The sequence below is a fragment of the Notamacropus eugenii genome, chromosome 4 (genome assembly GCF_028372415.1).
Source record: "Notamacropus eugenii isolate mMacEug1 chromosome 4, mMacEug1.pri_v2, whole genome shotgun sequence".
Lineage (NCBI taxonomy): Eukaryota > Metazoa > Chordata > Mammalia > Diprotodontia > Macropodidae > Notamacropus > Notamacropus eugenii.
In genome coordinates, this window is record NC_092875.1 from 87,486,061 (window position 1) to 87,494,908 (window position 8,848).

The window sequence follows — 8,848 nt, forward strand, 5'->3', positions numbered from 1 at the left end:
AATACCACAAACCTTTAGCCACATGAAGGGGGACAGAAAGGCAGAGACTGAATATTTCTGGGACAGTTCCTAATCCCATCCCCTTGGCATCCTTGGTTAGACCTGTAGAGATGTCTCTCTCCCAGCAATTCAGGGCAGGGACAGAGCCAATATGTTTTCTCTGGAACAAGAAACTGACCCACAGACTTCAAAAGAGGAAGCAGACGCCAGCATGAATAAGAAGGACTGAGAAAGCTCTGATATACCCTTGGGAATGAGACTCCTTGGACCAGCCTATGATGGATTTATCATTCAGTGTAGCCATTAGCACTGAATTCTGAATCACAAGATCTTGGTTGAAATTCTCACACTATATACTTTCTGGGTGATCTTTAGTGAATCATTTCTTTCTGGGCCTGTCTTCTAAAATGGGTCCATGAATTTATTTAAAATTTTAAAAATCATTTTAATATAATTGTTTTCCTTTACAAATCTTATTTTTTTTATTCTTAAAAGGAAAAAACCATTCCTAGAATAGGTGCATAGGTTTCACTAGATTAACAGTGAGTCTTGATCCACAGTTAAGAATCCTTGCACAGAAATGAGGTGGGTGGGCTATATATATATCATTCTTTAGGTTCCTTTAAACTTTAAATGTTACGACTCTTCAGTCTTAGAAGCAGTCCCTGCTGTCTGTACATGGTAGGCTAGTCTCAAGGCAACTAGAACCAGGAGCTCAATGCATGTACCGACCTGTGGTTCGTTCAGTGAGAGGCCTATGAATGAGATACTTGGATATTCCTATTTCTCTGAAGGGATTAAAAATACTGGGATTGCAGTAACGGACTGTCTGGAGGGATGGAAATTACAGAACCTCAAGAGCTGGTAGTAACTTCAGGAGCTGTCTACTCTTACCTGACTTAGAATCTCCTCTCGACACCCCCATGTCAACGCCCAGCCTTCATTTGAAAACTTTGAGGGAGGGGGAACCTACTGATGTCCACAAACAACCCGTTCCACTTTAGGGTCACTTTAATATTTTAGTATTCCAGTCCATAGGGCCTACTTTTGTGCATGTGTATCTTTCAGTGATTTCTTCTGGTGCTACTTTTTGGAATCAAACAAGAGTAAGTCAGATACCTCTTTCATGTAGCCCTCTGTACTTGAAGACAGAAGTTCTCTCTGAGTCTTTTTTAGTTTAAATATCTCTCAATCCTGATGCTTTTGATTGTCTCTTCAACCCTTTGAACACTCTCCAGGTTTAACAGTGTTTTCCTAAAATGTGGCATCTAAACCCCAACACAACACTTTAGATGCAATCTGACTGGAGCAGAGTGTATAGACTAGCGTTCCTTGGTCTAGGCATTATTCCTCTTAGTGTATGTATATGCATCTATCTTAAGTCAATGATGAAAACAGTGAACTGATCTAGGATACTAGAACCAGTGGGGTGGGGACAGTGCATAAATAGGCTGTAAGCTGTCAACCTGGAAGTTTGGCTAAAAAAGGCAAACAGGCTAAATGCGTAGTGTTTATTCTCTTAAAGCTAGTGGTTACATGGCCATAGAGTCAGAAGGAAAACCTCTGACTGACTGATAGAAGAATGACCAGGCTTAAATATACTTTATCATGAGAAAGTGATTTTCTTAGTTGTATAAGTTGTAAATTCTGTGAGACAAGACAATTAACAAGGTAGGGTCAGTTGGAAATTAAGATCCTAGGATGTCTGTTTTCTCTGTCTCTGCATATCAAGATAAGAAAAATCCTACCGTTCTGTTGTAGGCATCCTGTCATAAACAGGTCTTTGAAGTTGCTGACACAGGAAAGGGCATTTTTATAGCAAAACAAAGCAGTCTGATTGATTAGTTCAGGCTTTGGCCCTTATTAAAAGTCGAAAATGATATTAAATGTTATCATTTCCTCCTTTTGGTCAAAGGCTTCACCTGTAGACCAAGAAAGGTATGGAAAACCTCTAAACAACCAGTTCTGGGTATGCTCAGGTAAGGGGCTCAGGTAGGGAGGGAGCTGTTCTTCGTGCAAATCTGGTCCAGACTGTTGGGAAAGTTGTCCATGTCTGATGTCATCTTTTTCAGGCCCCTTTGCAATTGAAGAGCAAGGTCTCCTGTGGACTTAGATGTCCACTCAGAAGAAGGGGCAATGGACGTGACAGATGGATCCAAGAGTCCATATAGTCAGGAAGACCTGACAGGCGCTCCCAGAAAATATATGATTTGATAATTGAGAGGAAATAGCACAACATAGCTAAAGGCACATAGCAATGGTTTAGTTTCCCAGTCACACAGGGCTAGGTTCAAACCGTACAATAAATGATTTCAGTTTCCTAGCCACTTAGGGCTAGATTCAAACAACACAATAAAGTTTTTCTTCAAATTCACAAAATTGCATAATTCCATTGTCAGGTACAGATTAAACTTAGATGGCTCATAATAGACTGGTTTTGAGAAGAAAGATTTACATGTCACCAATATAAACAAGAAATTTAAACAATGAACCATACAAATAAATGCAATCATTTCCAATGTTAACTAACATTAAGTTCCTTGTATCCCAGTAGTCCATTCTTAATGTCCATTTAAACATCACTTTTTGAATCACAGATGTCTCATGTAGTTATCTGATGCCTAGATATCCTTTCTTTGTTGATCGGTTTTATTCTTGGCCCAGTTCAAAAAAGGGAGTTCTGTTTCTCTGGTTCAGACATAGAAATTTCCCAGATACTTCTGAATATAAATTAGTAAAATCTCTTAAAATTGGTTCTCTTTTGAAACTTCAGAGAATTTCAGTTTATATTATTTGCTGTTTCTATCTTTACCTAAATCCTGTACCTGGAATAAGAATCTTTTAAAATGTGAGGGTTCAACCTTAAAATGAACTCATCTGCCCTTTAAAATTATTGGACAGATATTTTAACAAAGAAGAAATAATTTCACTTACTTTTATCACTATCATATAATTTTTGTGCAAAAATCCAAATTTGAGGTCTTCTTATCAAAAACATGATAAATCTTAGAAGCCAGGCATATACATCTGTATATAATTCTTAGAAGAATCAGTCTGATTCTGTTGCTTTTCCTCAAAATTTGCTATCCTTTTTAAGGAGACATCTATCAGATTACATCTTTGTCTTCTTACTTTTCTAATCATTTCCTCCTTTGGAGGATGTTATCTCTATATTATATTTATTTATTTGGCCATGAATATGGGTTACAGTTGTAAGCTATTCATTCCTGCATCCGATTATAGTAATGCAGAGATGTTCCAATATACATCTATTATTTAATAGATTTAGTCTTGAACTTATAGAACTTCTTTATTATAGACATTTGTTATAAAAGAAAAAGAGGGACAGTGTCATATATCTTAACAGAAGGAAAGAACTTTCTTAGCTCTGTTTGATTCCAGGAATGAGGCATTATCTGACAGCCAGTCATGTGGTCACTAGAGGCTGAAAGCAAGACTTAGGAGTAATCAAGTGGGGAATTTGCTTTTTCAGAAAGGAAATAGCACATTTGGGAAATAAGAGTTAGGAAGACCTTACCCAGACTGTCTACGGTCATCTTCAAAACCTTCCCAGACATCAACATTTTTCACTTCTGAGACTGCAGCACATTGCCAATTGACTTTATGACAACTATTCCTGTAATCAGAGCTAAAACAATAGTAAATTGCAGTCCCAGTCTTAAATAGCAAATAAATATTGGCTGTTATCCTTCAGATAGGGCCATCTCAAATTTGATTGAGCTATTATCAAATTACATTACATAATTTTACCTGTCTTCTTAAAATACTTCTTCACACACTCTAAACATACTTAAGCCATCTGAAATTGACACAAAGTGTCCAGAACAACTACCTAGGGACAAGAGGGTTTTAGATAACCCCCATTTGTTCCCAAACCTTGTTATCTGCCTTCCATATTTTCAATCATAACTTTATTTATCTTTCCAAATCTCCCAATACCATTATTCATGTTATTCTGCTTTCCTTTACATTTTAACCATAAGACAAGATAGCTTATGTTATTACTTTTACTAACCTAACTGTACTGGAATCCTATTCCAGCTTGAACAAAGCAAAGAAGTTAATTGCTTACCTTACAGGTTGATGGGTTTATGTCTCTGTTTCACAAGTTTGTTACTCTTCCCTAGTTATATTCACTCTGGAAAAATAAGATACTTCAGGAATTAAACCTGTCACATATGATATGTTCAAACATAAATTTTAACTCTTGCTTAGGTGTTGGAATGACTACAAATTCAGATCAAAACAGCAAGATCTCCTCTGCTTTACGGCCTAATTTAACAATAAATATTATGAAATTTTACTAGCTTTCTAAAAATCACAAAAGACTTTTTCAAAACATTTCTTCTAAAATATTTCCCCCTTCTTTAAAAGGTTTAAAATTTATTCTGATATTCACTAAACTTTTATGAAGAAAATTAGTTGAGAGCGTTTAAAATGATAGATATATCTTCCTCCTTAAAGCAAAAATAGACCTTTAAAATTGGGATTCATTAAATTATGTTGGTGCAAAGTAACATAAATTCACAAATTATTTTAGCAAAACTAAATTCTTTATTACAGAATTCCTAGATATCACAAAGTTCCTTAGTCAAAAAAGGTATTTGTAATGGAAAGGAGATTTAGTTTCTCTAAGTCAAGAATGACATACTCATTTAATTTAGCCTTATCACAACAAATTTTCCTTAAATATATCACTAGAAATTAAATACATTCTGGCATTACTCATAAATAGTCCATAAACCTTCAAATTAACATACATGAATACATCCTTAGATGAAACAGGTTTGAAAATCACACTCCCAATTTTTTTTTAAAGGATTCTCATTTGCTCAATAGGAATTCTACAACATAGAAACTTTTGCAGTTTATAAGAACTTATAAGGTTAATGCACTTCTAAATCACCTTGCATAATATGTGGAAACTAAATTTAAACCACCATTTTTTCATAATAGTCAAGATTTCAGATGAAAACTATCTGCTATTATAGTAAACATCAACTTATCTAATTTCATCACTTCCTTTTAAAAGTCCAATTCATATACAAGATCCAAATTAAAATTGCTTTAACAACATTTCTACCTCACAATAGTCTCTCAAATTTCACAAATCTAAGAGAAATTCAGAAATACAATATAATTTTAGAAATAACACAACAATAAATTCAGATGATATCATTTGTGTTTCCAGAAATTATTGATCTTATTACTTTTGGTAATTAAAACCACTTCAAAGTCAGCAATTACATTAGAGAGAGATATTGTATGTAACACATACCAGTCAACCATATCATGCAACATATACCAGTTAAGCATTTTACAATCGTATCATTTTGATCCCATTATTATTTTCCCTTTTACAAATCAGGAGATCGGTCAAACAGAGATGAAATACATTTCTGCAATTAGAACAGAGAAGTGTAAAGTTTATCAAGAGCCGAGAGACTGGTATCCCAGTAGTGATAATTCTTGTAGGCAGGGCTTAGTAAATGTTCACCACAGGCCTGATCCATTCACCTATCCCTTCCCCCTGACAGCTGCAAAATTTACTAAAGCCTGGGGTGGTTTGCAGCTGCTGGGACAGAGTGGGCAGAATGTACAGGACCTAGGTGACATTTCCAAGTGTTACCTAGAAAGGTGGGCTACAAGGTGCCCAATGGCACAGGACTGTTAGAATCACTGCCAGTCTGCAAATTGCTGTCCCTACACTTCTACATTCTCCTCTCTGTAGTTAGATCTGGGATGAGAGGGCTTAACATGAACTCTTGTGGCTGTTAAAAATCCCCATTCTGAGATACTCTCTTAACTCTTGGAGGGAGTGGGAAATGCTAAGGGATCAGGACTGGGAGGGAGTGTTTTAAAAAGTTCAGCTCCTGAAGCTACTTATAGTCTTAGGAGTTTTTTCCCAGTAATTTCAAATGATCAGTTCCCAAACTTTCTAACGATTAATCTCACAACCTACAAAATCTGCTAAAATGATTTTACCTAAGATGATCTAACCTTCCATTGTAATTCCAGGTTGGCCAGACCAGAAAAACAAGGTAAAGGGTCTTACAGTTTTGTTTGTTATGCTAGCTGCAGTCTTTAGAAGTCTCTGGCTGCCTTCATTTTAAATCTTATAAGATAACAAACTCATTCACAACATACATGATAGGGACAGAGACATACACTGACAAATTGACAAATAATGACAGGACAAATACAGAGCTCACAGTTAACAACTGAGAGAGGGGCAATCAGAAGCTTGTTAGAAATCCCCACCATGAAATGGCTATTATTATTCTGAGGAAAGGGGGTTGCAAGAATTCAAGGTCTGATAGAATAAGGGTGGAGCCTGCAACCTTTGCTTGGAGCACCCCTATGGTCATTGGAGGTGGGGAGCCTTGGCGCCCTCCAAGTTTCTGACTTACCATAACTTTGAGACAGGTCCTGCTTAAGATTTCCAATGCCCTGGTTTCTTACAATAGTGACAAATACCAGGTTTTTGGTCCCTTGCCATGTTAGGGGTAGGGTGTGGGTTTGGGATGGGAGCTGTTTGAAGCTCCCTTTTTATAAGGTCCTCCTCAGTCTGTGTTTCTAGTGTTTTGACAAGCTGGGAGTCCAGCTCAGCTATAGTCTGCAGGAAATTCTTAAGGGAAAGGGGAGAGGGAGGGATCAAGGAATAGTGTAGAGGAGGAGTGGAGTTTGAAGCAGAAAGAGGGGATGGTGTTATTGGAAAAGAGGAGAGAATGGGATGAAGAGAAATAGCCAGTATCAGGGGTAGTGCTGAAGCAGCTTTGGGAGCCTTAAGGAAAGAGGCTCCGGCCTTTTGTTCTCCCTCAGTCATGTCAGCAAGCTCAAGATGAAACGTTCCCACTGCTGGCTAGATGTTTTGTTGGCCTTTAAACTTAATTTGGTTTTAAAATAATGTAACTTTGACCAATCCAAAAGAGCTCTATGGTGGCCAACATAATTTAGGGCTATCTTTAGTTAACTGACACTAGTGCTAGCAGTACTTGTGTTAGCTTTTCCTGAAATCAATCAGTACAGGGGACCTATACAGAGCGTTTGACTGTAGACTTGATCCCTGCCCCCTGAGCTAGCTTTAAAGGGAATTTGTGGACTTCAACCAAACTAGTGGGAGTCCTTTGGAAACTGGGAATAGGAGGACTTAACCCGACTCTGTCAAGGTTTAAGACTTCAGGAAAAATGAATACTGAGGCATCTAAGTGTCTTGGCTTTGGCGAGGTGAGGAGTTGTTCCCTTCTAGTCCATTGGTTCCACTCCGACTCACGGCACCATAACCGTCGACCTGGAAGTTTGGCTAAAAAAGGCAAACAGGCTAAATGCATAGTGTTTATTCCCTTAAAGCTAGTGGTTACATGGCCATAGAGTCAGAAGGAAAACCTCTGACTGACTGATAGAAGAATGACCAGGCTTAAATACACTTTACCATGAGAAAGGAATTTTCTTAGTTGTATAAGTTGTAAATTCTGTGAGACAATTAATAAGGTAGAGTCAGTTGGAAATAAAGATCCTAGGATGTCTGCTTTTCTCTGTCTCTGCATATCAAGATAAGAAAAATCCTACTGTTCTGTTGTAGGCATCCTGTCATAAACAGATCTTTGAAGTAGCTGACACAGGAAAGGGCATTTCTATAGCAAAACAAAGCAGTCTGATTGATTAATTCAGGCTTTGGCCCTTACTAAAAGTAGAAAATGTTATTAAATGTTATCAAAGCACATGATCAAAGACAGTTCCATGGAACACTGCAGTGTAGCTCTTCCAAGTTGACCAAACTATTAGTGATTACTCTTTGGGTTCAGTCAGTCAAGTACTTTTGAATCCACTTTATTGTATGACATGTTAGTCTACATATCTCCACCCTCCTGGGGCTCAGACCACCTTGCCTATCCTGACCACACAGTTGCCAATGATGCTTCTGCTATGCCCATCTCTACCAACCCCAGGGTTACTACAGAAGGCAACAAGACTGGAAGATCAGGCGATAATATCATGATGGAAGGCCATATGAAAAACATACCGTTCACCTCCATCAATGGATCTCTCATCCTCCGATTTTTTGGTTTCATTATTTAGTAGCCAATTCGCATCCCCTTTTGCTCTCCCAGTACTTTTATAACTGAATCCCAGGCTACCAAAAAAAGAGTGACACTGCCTTACCCAATCTCTGCTGCCTGCTTTCTCATCCCCATCCACCTCAATTCTATATCCCTAGTGTCCATATTATTGCTCCTTATTCCCTGTCACTACTTCCACACTCTCTCTCTGCCACTATCACTCAATTAACCTCTTGTAACAGTAAGCACCCCAACATACACAGGGGGCTTGCTATCATATGTTCTTAGATCTGCATTCATAAAAGGAAAGGCAACTTTTGAGTGGTTAACAATCACTTTAACCAAGCAGATGTATCAGTCCTTTAATCAAGCTCATATATCATTCACCTAGTTCAGGGGAGTCAACACCCTGAACTTCAAAGAAAATAACAGAGAAATCAAAAGTCAACAGACATGACTTCCTCTGCCTGACCATGAACAGACAGATCCAACTGTCTGACCATAATTACAGAGAGGGAAGCACCTACATCTGGATTTTCCAAGGGAGGAGGAGGCTCTTTAGTGGCTTCTCAGAGTCCTCATCTGACCAAACAAACACGTCCAATCAATAAGCCCCAAGGTAAAATCTCAGCCTCAGAGTATTTATAAAGACTTTTCAGAGGCAGAGGGCATAACCTTCCAATCCAGTGCCTCAATAGAAAAAACAAAAGGTACTTGAGACCCTCCTACAAAACAACTCCCCTAATCAAGCTTCCCTCAATGCTGGG